Consider the following 12,188-nt stretch of genomic DNA (forward strand, 5'->3'; position numbering starts at 1 on the left):
CAAAAAAAAAAGGCTTTCAAGAGCTTGATATAGCCTAGTTTTTTTTTTTTTTAGTAAATGTATGACTTGCAATCTCCATCGACTGAGGAAAGGAGAAATAAATGGACAGGCGCCAGTTTTGAGAAGAAAAGTATACCCGTTTAGTTGAACGAATGATCGTCAATATTTAAAACTTAAAAAAATGTAAACTTACATGATAGCCTACCCTACCATAATGCATGTCATCTTTCATTTTATTGTGTGTAAGTTAACATCTAAACGAGGCGATCATCAGCGCTGCCAGTCAGGAGATTAACGAGCAGCTTTGTGGGTTTGTGAGTTTTAATGTTAAAGACACTTTCAACATTACAGTAATATTTTACTTTTAATAAAATAATGTTTTATTTTAATGCCTTAATGTTGATAATATTTGTCCAAATTACTATTTTATTACTATTACTATAATTCAGTTTGCAAATGCTGAATACACATTTTGTTTGTTTTTCACATTTGGTAATGTTTGCAATAATTTTAATTGCATATTCAATAATAAATTGATACTTCCACAAAAAAAGCTTAACTTGACATAGGTCAACATTTAACATAGGTCAGCTGAAACCAGGGATGCTTTCCTATAACTCCTGATGTACTCATTATTTAATAAGAAGAATGGCATCTATGCTAATGTTTGTCTTTCTGTTTACTGAAGTTTACTGAAGTCAGCCGGATCCAGGCCGTATCCAGATCAGAAGGTGGACCTGCGCCTGGACCCATCCATGACGCATCCCTGAAGGGCCAGCCTAATCAGCCCTGTGAAGGCCTCATCGACATGACTGATCCTCAACAAACTCGTCTCCATACCGGTGTGATGACTCCAACTTCCAACCAGATGAAACTGGATAAATATTCTGAATGTTCTTATTCAATCTGACCTCTGACCTGTAATGCTGCATGGATCATAATCATACACTGTTCGCTCGTTGGCCAGAGGAGAACTGAGCGACTGAGACTGGGTTCTCCCAAGGTTTTTTCTCCATTCTGTCACTGATGGAGTTTTGGTTCCTTGCCACTGTTGCCTTGGCTTTTGGCTTGCTAGTTGGGGACATTTAATATTCAACAATATTATTGATCTCCCTTACTTAAGGTGGATGATGATGCAATATTCTTCTAGAAACAAACTTTGTTGTATTATATTCATGTTACAGTATCACTATGAAGCTGCTTTGATACAATCTGTATTGTAAAAAGCGCTATATAAATAAAGATGACTTGACTTGTGTAATCAACAGGTGAGGACCAACATGGTTGAATATTTACAAAATGAGATGACTGGAGAATTGCTGCACATTCTGTGCCTCAGGGATGAAATGAGGGGGACATGTCAGACCTTTGACATTGATTAACATTTGTATTCGATAAAGAAAAGTATTAAAGAAATGTATAAAATAAAAAAAATGAGATTTAAATCATACAGTGGCCTCTCTGGTTTATTGTATTATAGAGATAATAATTATTTTACATTCATAATATAACAAATATTTGTTTCTAATTTTATTAAGGCAATGAGACAAGAAATAACCCAGCACATGAGTAAGACTTAACCCAGCAAGAGGGTTAATTTCACCCACTGGTTGGGTCAAATGAATGACCCAGAAATATGGGTTAAATGGTAAAACCCAGCACTTGGGTCAAACCAACCCAGCGCGTGTTCTGTCCAATAGTGACCCAGCCGTGTGGTTAAGGTTGGGTTATTTTTTAACCCAGCAGTTTTTAGAGTGTAGAAATATGGCTAAGTCAAAAGAACTGTCCAAAAAGTTAAGAGAAGATATCTCTCTTCACAAACAAGAAACAGGATAAAAAAGACAGCAAAGACATTAAATGTTCCTAGAGACACCATTGGAAGCATAATTCGCAAGTTCAAAGTTAAAGGAACAGTGGTTACACTGGACGGGGCAGAAAAAGAAAGCTATCAACGGCTGCAACCAGATTTCTGAGAAGATTCAGAAAAACTCTTGAGTGACTGCAAAAGACCTGCAGCAAGACTTGGTGGCAACAGGCACTGAGGTTTCAGCTTGCACAGTAAGGCGCGTGCTAAACGCATGTGGTTTCCATGCTAGAACTCCAAGACGTACACCACTACTGACCCAAAAGCACAAGTAAAATGCTTCAAATCATTTAAATAAGCCACAAAAGTTTTGGGATTCTGTTCTGTGGAGCAATAAAACAAATTGGAACTTTTCGGCCCTGTGGATCAGCGGTATGTCTGGAGGAAGCAGAAAAACACTCTGCCTTAAGTTAAGCATGATGGTGGCTCGGTGATGCTCTGGGGCTGCATTGCATCCTCTGGCACTGGAAACCTGCAGCATGTGGAAGGCAAGATTGATTCATTTTTGTATATCAGGAAATCCTAGGAGAAAGCGTCATGCCATCAGTGAGGAAACTGAAGCTTGGGCGTCATTGGACTTTCCAACAGGACAATAATCCCAAGCATACCTCAAATTCCACCAAGGCTTGGTTGCAGAAGAAGTCCTGGAAGAAGTCCAGTGGCCATCACAGTCAACCGACTTGAACCCCATAGGAAATCTCTGGTGGTATTTGAAGCAGGCGGTTACAGCACACAAACCTGAGAATATTACTGAACTGGAGGCCATTGCTCATGAGGAATGGGCTAAGATTCCTCAGAAACGCTGCCAGAGGCTGCTGTCTGGTTATACATCTCGTTTGCAGCAGGTCATAACAGCAATAGGGTGTTCTATTAAGTACTAAAGATGCTTGCCATGAAGGGGTTGAATGATTTTGAGACTGCAGAAGTCCTTAAAAGTAGCATTTTCAGTTGAATTTGGGGAAACCACTTGAAACATTTGTTGTGTTGAGCTATTTCAATTACTTTTGTTTTGTTCATTGCAAAGAGCTGAAATTCTGTACATTTTGCCAATAAACCTGATTTGCAATGGGAGTTGAATAACTCCGATTACAGCTATTAGCCAAATAGTTTTGAATGTTTTAATATATTTTTTAAATATACAAAAAGTTTTGGGTCAGTAAGATGTAAAACATAAAAAATAAAATAAAATGCTACTTTTATTCAGCAAGGATGCATTCAATTTAAGTGACGGCTTTATTTATTTATTTTGCTATGTGGGCGAAGACATGGAATATAGTGCATGAGTCGTATGGATATTCTTTCGACCAGTAAAACTTCCCAATTTGTATGCCATGGAAAAAAGAAATCAGATGGGTTTGAACAACGTTAAGGGGAATAAATAACAGCGGAAGTTAGATTTTTTTGGCTGAAGTATTACATTTAAAACTCAGAATACAACAATGAACACTCTCTTGTCATACTTGATTGACAAGGCCTACCCAGATGGGTGTGTTAGCGTATCCAAGAGGTCAGTGTTTAATTGCATTATTTTAAAGCTTCCGCCACCCACTACTACTAAAGAGACACAATGACCACCCTGTCACGTCTGCTACTCCAAACATACACTCATCTAAATTGCATTAGAGAGTTCACTGAAAATAAGCACCCTTTCTATTCATTGATGCCCATTGTCTCTTGACTTCGGTTTAGACTCACATGATGCTTCTCAGTGGTTGAGTGATCAGGAATAGACTTTTCTCCCAGAAAACCTCTCAAAAAGCTTTTTAATTACGACAAGCCGTGTTGGCATCCGCACATCCTGAACTACCCATCCCAATGTCTTCACTTCAACCTTCAGAATGTCCCTATAATGACCCGTGTGGTATGTCTTTCTTTCTTTCTCATTTTATCTCCACAGTGGCTTTTTGTTTTGTCCTTTCGAATAGCCTGTGCCAAGCTTTTGCTCATTAGAGAGTTTGGTGAAGTGTGGCAGGGTCCATTCAAGCCCTCCAGCTGTAGAGTCTTTCACCTATTCCCTGAAAGAATTTAAGGTTGCTCTGCTGGTCGGTCTGTTTATCCGGCAGACACTGGAGGGACAAACAGAAACCTCTTCCCATTCTCCCCACGGCTCCAGTCCCAGTCGCACCTGTTCGGCGTGCTAGTGTCCACGCAAAAAGCCAACTCATTAGAGACGGAGGCCATTGTGGGGCATCTTTTAGGAGGAGGTGAAGTGGAAAGGTCCAGACTGCTGTGGGCAGCAGGAACCCGAACCCCCATTCTGCGCTTGCACAGAGGAGCAGGCGTGACCCAGAGCCAGGACAGTTATTAATCGCTGCTGCAACCTGTGCTAATTGCTGTGTTATTTACTGCACTGTTGCTCCTGCACTTTTGCACAATGATCTTTTATGTGGTGAAATTGTGGCTTTGTGAGGGTTTGACTGATGCAGCTGTGAATGGAGGCCTGATTCCTTTCTATTTTGGCTATTTTGAGCATGTACATGGTATACTAAGCCTCGATTGTGTATATCAATTGTCATTGAAAAAGTGACCCAGGGATTGTTGGAACTAACTGGATTAAGCCTCATTGCCTTTGCTATTCTGCAGCTAAACAGGTCACGCTTCATGCGTGGCATTGTGGCAATGCTGTGTGTCATTCTGGGTCGCTTTTACCCGCTCCCTTGACCCCCTGAACTCCCTTCAGGGACGGACCCCCGAGCAAACTGACCCTCTTTGGTCAGCACTGGCCAGGTGGCTCCTGACAAGTTCTGACAAAAACAGGAAGCATACCTCTGGACATGGCAAGCCCCAGAGGGGCTGTCTGATTGGCTGCTGACTCAGCGCTGCTGCCCAGGAAGTCCTGACCCAGGAAGTGTCCAGGGACTTGGACAAGATGGCTGAATAAATAATGTGTGTGAAAGCAATGTTAGAAGCAATGAATCAACAGGTCTGGTCGATACCCAGACTTGTGGGAGATATTCTGCTATTAATTCTAATCTTAGGTTTATGATGATGTTACATTAAAAATGTTATGGAATGTCAAAACAAGTTTATTTCATGCAACATATACCATGATTATTCTGTACAAAAATGTTTTGTAAAATAGTTATTGTTGTATACAGTATACTACCGTTCAAAAGTTTGGGGTAAGACTCTTTTTAAAAGAAATTCATATTTTTCGCAACAAGGAAGCATTGATCAAAAGTGACAGCAAATAATTTTTCATTGTTACAAATATTTCATGTTTCAAATAAATGCTGTTCTTTTGAAACTTCTATTCATCAAAATGTATCACTTAAGCAGCACATTGATAATAAAAAAATAGAAACAGACATATTTTGATACCTTGGTACATTGTGTAATCAATGCTGATGGAAAATACACCGATCTTACAGCGCAGAAGAGACACAAAAGATCTTACATTTGGAAATAATCAAACATATCAGAGCATATAGAAGAATATATGTAAATGAAAAAAGGAATCAATGACATGTAAAAGAATAATCATGTAACATAAGGCATAAAAAGTACCTCAAATGTATTAAAAAAGATTAATAAGATTCATAAAGATGAGAAATTAATAAAAGGAATAAGACCAATAAAATGTATGCAAAACACACACACACACACTATATATATATAATGTAAACAGTATATGTGTGTGGAAGCACTCGAATCAATCAATACAAGGGCATGTTATAATTGACTACTGCTTAACATGTTCACCAATTAAAAAGTGCCATGTCTATTCATATTCTCTTTAAACACTGCACTTGATGCCATTCATATTTTGTTCTTTTTCTTTTTGCAATGTAAATGTGTTGTTAGAGCCTCTTAGAAAGAGAACCTCTGCCTCCTGTGGAGTTTGTGTGTGTGTGTGTGTGTGTGTGTGTGTGTGTGTGTGTGTGTTTCTTTCTGCCTGTGTGTGCTGTGGTCAGGACTGTGGTTTAAAGTGGAGTTTGTAGGTTTGGCAGATGAGATGGCTACAGAAGGAAGGCGTGTGAGGTGGTAAGGCCGAGGGTTGAGAGCGGATGACCTACACTTCTCTGAGGGAGAGAAAGCCCAGTTCAAAGATGCAAAGGTCATTGTCTTCCACCTCTCTCATTCCATTCCCACTCTCAAAACCTCTCTTGCCATCTTCTACTTCTCTTTCTACTTCTACCCTTTCACAGAAAGTGACACCTGCTGAGCATATTGGGCCCCGTTGCACAAATTTATGTTGATGTCAGCAATGAAAACATCACCACATCTCCAAATATTTGTAGAACAGCGGTCCGTCCATTTTCTCTCTTTCTTCTACACCTCTCTTTTTCCCACTTTCTCATTCTCTACCCTCTCTTCCTCCTTTATTTTGTTTTTTATTGATTTATTTTTCCAAAGCCCCAGCCTGGGACGATGCGGCTTTCACACATGATGTGAAATGTTGTTTCTGCAGAGATTATTAACACACGTTTGTAAAGTCTTTTCTCTGGGTGGGATCTGAGCTGGAGGGCGGGATAAACTTGTATTCCTCTATTTTACATATGTTTGTTTTTACAGGACTAAATATGTGTGTAAAACCAAAAGAGAAAAGATTTCGATGTGAGCACACCAAGTGTCTACCACCAAAGTTATTATCTACAGTTGAATGGAAATGTCCTTAAAATAAAACATTTAAATGCAATATTATTCACAATCAGGACTGACCTAACACACATGTAGGCCTACTACATAGGCGGCCGCCTATAGCCGCCACCTTTGGGAGGGAGGTGATTTATCATTCCAACTAGTGTTGTCAAAAGTATGTACCAAGTCAGTACTGAAATTTAAAAAATGTGATGATACAAGCATTTCCCTGTAGCATTTTGAGCGCTCAAAAATGTATTACTATTATCAATGATGGCGAGGTCCATTAAACTGAAAAGTCTAATCATTTTTGACATGACAGAGTCCAACTGAGCCGCAAGTTCAAAATCTTCTTTTTATGAACAAAACTTTGATGTGAACAGGCCCTAGCTGGACACATTTAACCGCTGCACTCGCTTCTTACGTCCTTCGTAGCGTCTCGCGCATGACACGTCATTTGAGTCGCGGAAAGACCACAAAACTGACGGGAACCGCTCCGGCGGAGAACAGTGACTGGATCAAGAACTTTCAGATGATACACAGCACATAACTCGCTGTAAGTTACCGAAAGCAAAACCACACACAAATCACCTAGCAAAGCGGCTCTCTCACACTGTGTGACGTGACAGACAAACTAACTGTCCAGTCCGGAAACTGTGGTTCCGTTCACACACGAATTTTCCGAGAATGCGATTGTGAGTCCTGGAAATTTACGGGTATGAGTTCGGTTTATGGAATGCGGTTCTCTTCCCTTAAAGGGATACTCTACCGTTTTTTCATATTAAACTTAATCGCTCTAGCGCGCGGTGACACTTTGAAAGCACTTAGCTTAGCCCAGTATATTCAGTGGTATCTAGCAGCAATGAATTTAGAAGTGACCAAACACATCAACGTTTTCCCTATTTAAAAACAGTTACACGAGTAGTTATAAGACCAAGTATGGTGACACAAAATAAAACGTGGCGCTTTTCTAAGCGGGTTAAAAAGGATAACTATGATGTATGGCGTAATAGCACTTTTGGAAGTACTTCGACTGGCGCAGTAAAAAGTCACGCCGGATCCTCTTCCTCTCACTTCTGTCAATAGTGGGAAGAGGATCAGGCGTGACTTACTGTGCCAGTTTAATATGAAAAAACGGTAGAGTATCCCTTTAAATAACGGTGCTGTATGTGAGCGTAACCGTATTAAAAATCGTTAAAATGGGTAGCATGATAGCATATCAGTCTGAATCGGTTCGCAATTCACTGTATCATTCTGGCGAGCACACTCATGTGCAGCATGTTGTCGAGCGGCTTATCTTCTCAATAGATGAGACGAAATGAGTTACTTTATGACTCAAAGAACAAAAATAATGGAATAATGTAAACCAAACCTGCAAAATCAATGTTCTCAATGCTCGAGTTAATGTGTAGAGCCTCTGGTGATACTTCGAGCAAAGTTTCATGTTGTGTCGAGCCGCCTTAAGCCCTGTTCACACTACAAGCGACTTTATCGCTGCATGTCGCCAGTGGCAGGCGGTGAGGTCGTTAGTGGGCGTTCTCACTACTGGTTGCCTAGTAATGTTTGTGAGTGACATTCACGGATGTTACTCCGTGTTGTAGACAACAAATCTGTTTTCTTGCCGCTACAAGCTAACATTTTGGAAGGAAAAGTCTAAATATAAATGGAATCAGTACATAAAATGCATAATATTAAAGATGAATGAGAAACAGCGAGTGCCCTGTGCTATTGCGGCTATTTAACTGCAGAAAATGGGCAAATACTGGTCTTTCTGAGTTCACGAAACCATTCGGGCTCGGAGTCAGCACGGCGAGTACCACTGTATGTACACGGAGACATATCATAAATTATTGGACAGTTTCTGACTGCTAAAATAAACTTCTCATTCATTTTGCCTCGGTCAGACTGCACTGAAGAGTGACGGATCACGTGTGCTCCACTGACTCCTATTGGTTGTCGCTCGCGAAAGTCGCTCTTCATTTGCATAAAGTTAAACATTTCTCAACTTTGTCGCGTCGCCAGACACGCCCCATCCAGTCGCCAACGGTCGCGACCGGGCGTGTCGCCGGAAGTCGCCCGCTCCCCATTGAAAATGAATGGTATCGTGTCGCTTGGTCGCGTGTAGTGTGAACGTAGCTTTAGTGTTTTAAAAATAGTGATTTTGATGCTATCATAGTCTGCCCCTTGCACTCCCATTCAAAAGGCAATTTGACCGAAAACGAACGGTCAATCTTAAAAGTGGGTTTCCATCCTAATTAGCCTATGCTTTTAAACGAAAGTTTGCCTCGGGTAGATTCACAAAAAGACCATAGGTTGCATTTTGGTGAGAGTTACGCTTTAACAGAACAACCGACCCGATATCCGACAGAAACACAAATTTTAGTCCGTAGGCTACCCGACCCGACCCGATATTTGTGGGTCCTGATAATGCCAAATGTCCTATGTTACCAGTACAAAGTGGCCTACATTATTTTAAATGTATCTAGTCAGTGACAGAGTGCAGACTTTTTATTCTGGTGTCACCATTGTCCTGTGCATTGGGTTACCAGCACCAAGTCCAAGCCTTCATTTACACCCATAATGTAATATCAAATTTTGCATTTTAATTAACAGTACATTTTTTGTTAACCTTTTACCATATGTCTTGGAGTATCTCAATAATATCGTATCTTGAGTTCAGTATCGTGATATGTATCGAATCGTGACATAAGGGTATCGTTACACCCCTAAAATATATAGGCCTATATATTTTATACCAGTATTGTACCAGATATCCTTGAGGGCAGTGATGGGTCAAAAGCTGTGACATGTTTGAATACTCTCTAAACATAGTCTTTTGTTGTGTTTTGTGTTTAGATTTTCCCTGTGAAAACATTATCGGCCATCTCGCCTGTACCGTTGACTCGTGGGGAACGACAGTGGTCAAAGGTGTGGTTAACGGCTTAGCTCGTCGTCCCAAGCGCTCGGTCACACACTCTTCAAAGTGGCATCGCCTGAAGGGCACTGATAACACACATCCTGTGCTCCTATTGGCTGATGTCCAGAGAGCTGGCAATCTCACACGGAAGAATCTGTACATTAGAGGAAAGGTAGGTTAGGCTGGAATGTGAAGGGGTTTTAAGGTATTAGAGGGAAAGCCAGGATGGCATGCATTTTCCCGGCCTGTTGTGGATGACCTTTCCCTCTGCCCGGTGCTTTTGTGAAGGATCAGCATTTTTGGTTCATGTGAATCCCCTCTAGCTTTGAAGGGGAGGGGCACAGCAGGGGGACGCTAAAGAGCCCTGAATTTGTGTGTGCGCGCATATGTGTGTTTCAGTATGTTTCAAGTGTGGTGTGCATTTGGACCATTTAAGATCTAATGTAATCCATGATGGTGGTTGGAAGAGGAAATATGTAATCATATTTGTGAGATAGCTTTGGCACGTGAAGGGAAGGCTTGAATCGTGGGTTTCTCCACCCCCAGCAGAGTTCACACTTAAGCAGTGTAGGGTTTGGACCAGCGCCATGCCTGCAGGGTTGGTGCGGCTGGCCTCTCCCCAGCCCTCTTTTCCTTTCTTTTTCTCAGTCTCTCTTGCTCCACCAGAGGAATGTCCAACATTGGAGGAATGTAGGAAGGAGTGCAGAAAGAGACAATGCCGAGAGATCTGGTTAATAAAGCTCGACTTCTTCATTCACACATCATGCAATAAATACTACAGTGTTGTATTCCAAGCTAGTCAAGAGACATTTCTGATGCTTTTTGAAGTATATTGATGCTATTTAAGTTGGCAGTGTACCTTAAAATCTAGCCTATACTATGTGATACTATTTATTTTTTACAATCAGAGCAGTATTTATCTGTTTTAGGATTTTTTATTATTATTATTATTATATTACAAATGTACACTGCCATTCCAAAGTTTGGGGTCAGTATGATTTCTTTTAAAGAAATGAATACTTTTATTCATATGGATGCATTAAATTGGTCAAAAGTGACAGTAGAGACTTTTGCATTGTTGCAATTTTTTTAAAATAAATGCTGTTCTTTTGAACTTTCTATTAATCAAAGATTAATATTTAGAAAAAATTATGTTGAATCACTGTTTCTGCAGCACAAATATTAAGCAGTACAGCCATTTTCAACTGTGATTAAAATAAATGTTTCTCAAGCTCCATTTTTTTTAAGGATCATGTGACACTGAAGACTGCTGAAAATTCTGCTTTGCTATTACAGGAATAAATAAGAACTTACAATATATTAAAATAGAAAACTGTTTTAATTTGTAGTAATATTTTACAAATAGGTTTTACTGTATTTTTTTTATCAAATAAATGCAGCCTTGGTGAACATAAGAGACTCCTTTTCAAAAACTTTCCAAAAACATTAATCTTACAGACTCTAAACTTTTGATCGGTAGTGTAGATGCACTAATAATAATTGCAATAGAAAAACTAATAATTGATTTTGACTAATACAAATAAAAATAAAAACTAATTTTTTTATGCAAGTCTAAAATATATTGACAAACAGCAATATTAACTATTTACTAGTTTCAAAAATGCTGCAAAGAGACTTTTTTGCAGGGAAAACAACAGTTTTGTCTGAATGAACCAAATCAGTCAAATTACTCAGGCATTCAATGCTAAATATGACAGGGAGAAAGAGGACATAGTAAGAGATTGATTAATTGTTGCTTTAGAATATTTGACTGTGTTAAAAAAAAAGCTGTAATTGTTCACATTGCAATGCTACTGGATGTATAATGTAGCTTTGTTACTGTAAAATGTACATTATTTTGAAAACGGCTAAATTGTAGTGCTACTAGGAATTTACTTAATCCCTAACACTGAAAAAGTATAGACTGCTGCTTTTTTACCAATAGACTATGCAAAAATGTTAACAAATATTATTTTCTTTTTATTGATTGTTTCAAAAAATATTCTTGTCTGGAACTTGTAAAATATTTAACTGTTTAGACTTGTTTACACATTTCTGGATTTATTTTCTCTTTAAGGAAACAAGAGCATAGATTTTATTGATCAAGCAAAATGAAAACAAACTTTGGTAGCAAAAGTAAATTCAGGTCAGCAGTCAGTGAAGTGTTCCTGAGTGCCTGGTAAAGACTGTAGCTGGCATAGGCATGGCTCAGCAGCACAGATGAGGTGGGATATGGAGCTGGATCTAGCACAGGATCTAGTGAACCTCATTATGGGTGTCCTACAGTAATAGTCTAAGTGGAGCGACAGCGATTTCCACTCAAAGCTTTCTGTAATCACACTTTAACACTTTCCTTTTAGAATTTTAAATCCTGAGATTTTGAGAGTACTGCGGAGGTAGATCGCTTTTAGCTTTATATGGAAGTAGCAGTATTTTATAATCGATATATCAATTTTATAATTGATTTTTGGACTCTGGTAACTCTAGCTGCTGGGTTTTGAACCAACTGAGCCTTGTTTATGGAGGCTGCTGGATTCTGAATACATATTGTTTAGAATAATTTAAGGCTAGTGGGTTTAGGGTAGAGCTGCCTGATTAATCATTAAAAGATCATGATCTCGATTCAAACAGTCACGCGATCTCATTCCTAAATGACAACGATTTGGCTGTCCTTTAAACTTTGCCAAAATCACAGAAGAACATTCAAATCTGTGTTGGTGCTGCCACCGATCCAGAGAAAGCAGTCATGTATAGGTATGAAACGGCTTCACAAACAGTCTTTTCAACCACACAGTATCATTATTTCTGTGTTACAAATATTCTAAA

The 12,188-nt window shown here is 39.4% G+C and overlaps 1 long non-coding RNA gene across 1 annotated transcript in view; it reads left to right on the forward strand.

Moving 5' to 3' along the window:
* Positions 1-5,476: 5,476 nt before the first annotated feature.
* LOC311088341 overlaps positions 5,477-12,188 on the forward strand; it is a 64,686-nt gene continuing 57,974 nt past the window's right edge. Inside the window, exons 1-2 of the long non-coding RNA XR_014607492.1 lie at positions 5,477-5,921; positions 9,302-9,534. This is a non-coding gene — a long non-coding RNA (uncharacterized lncRNA). The remainder of the gene's footprint in view (positions 5,922-9,301; positions 9,535-12,188) is intronic.

Source organism: Abramis brama, assembly GCF_963993115.1.
Source record: "Abramis brama genome assembly, chromosome: 8".
Taxonomy (NCBI): Eukaryota; Metazoa; Chordata; class Actinopteri; order Cypriniformes; family Leuciscidae; genus Abramis; species Abramis brama.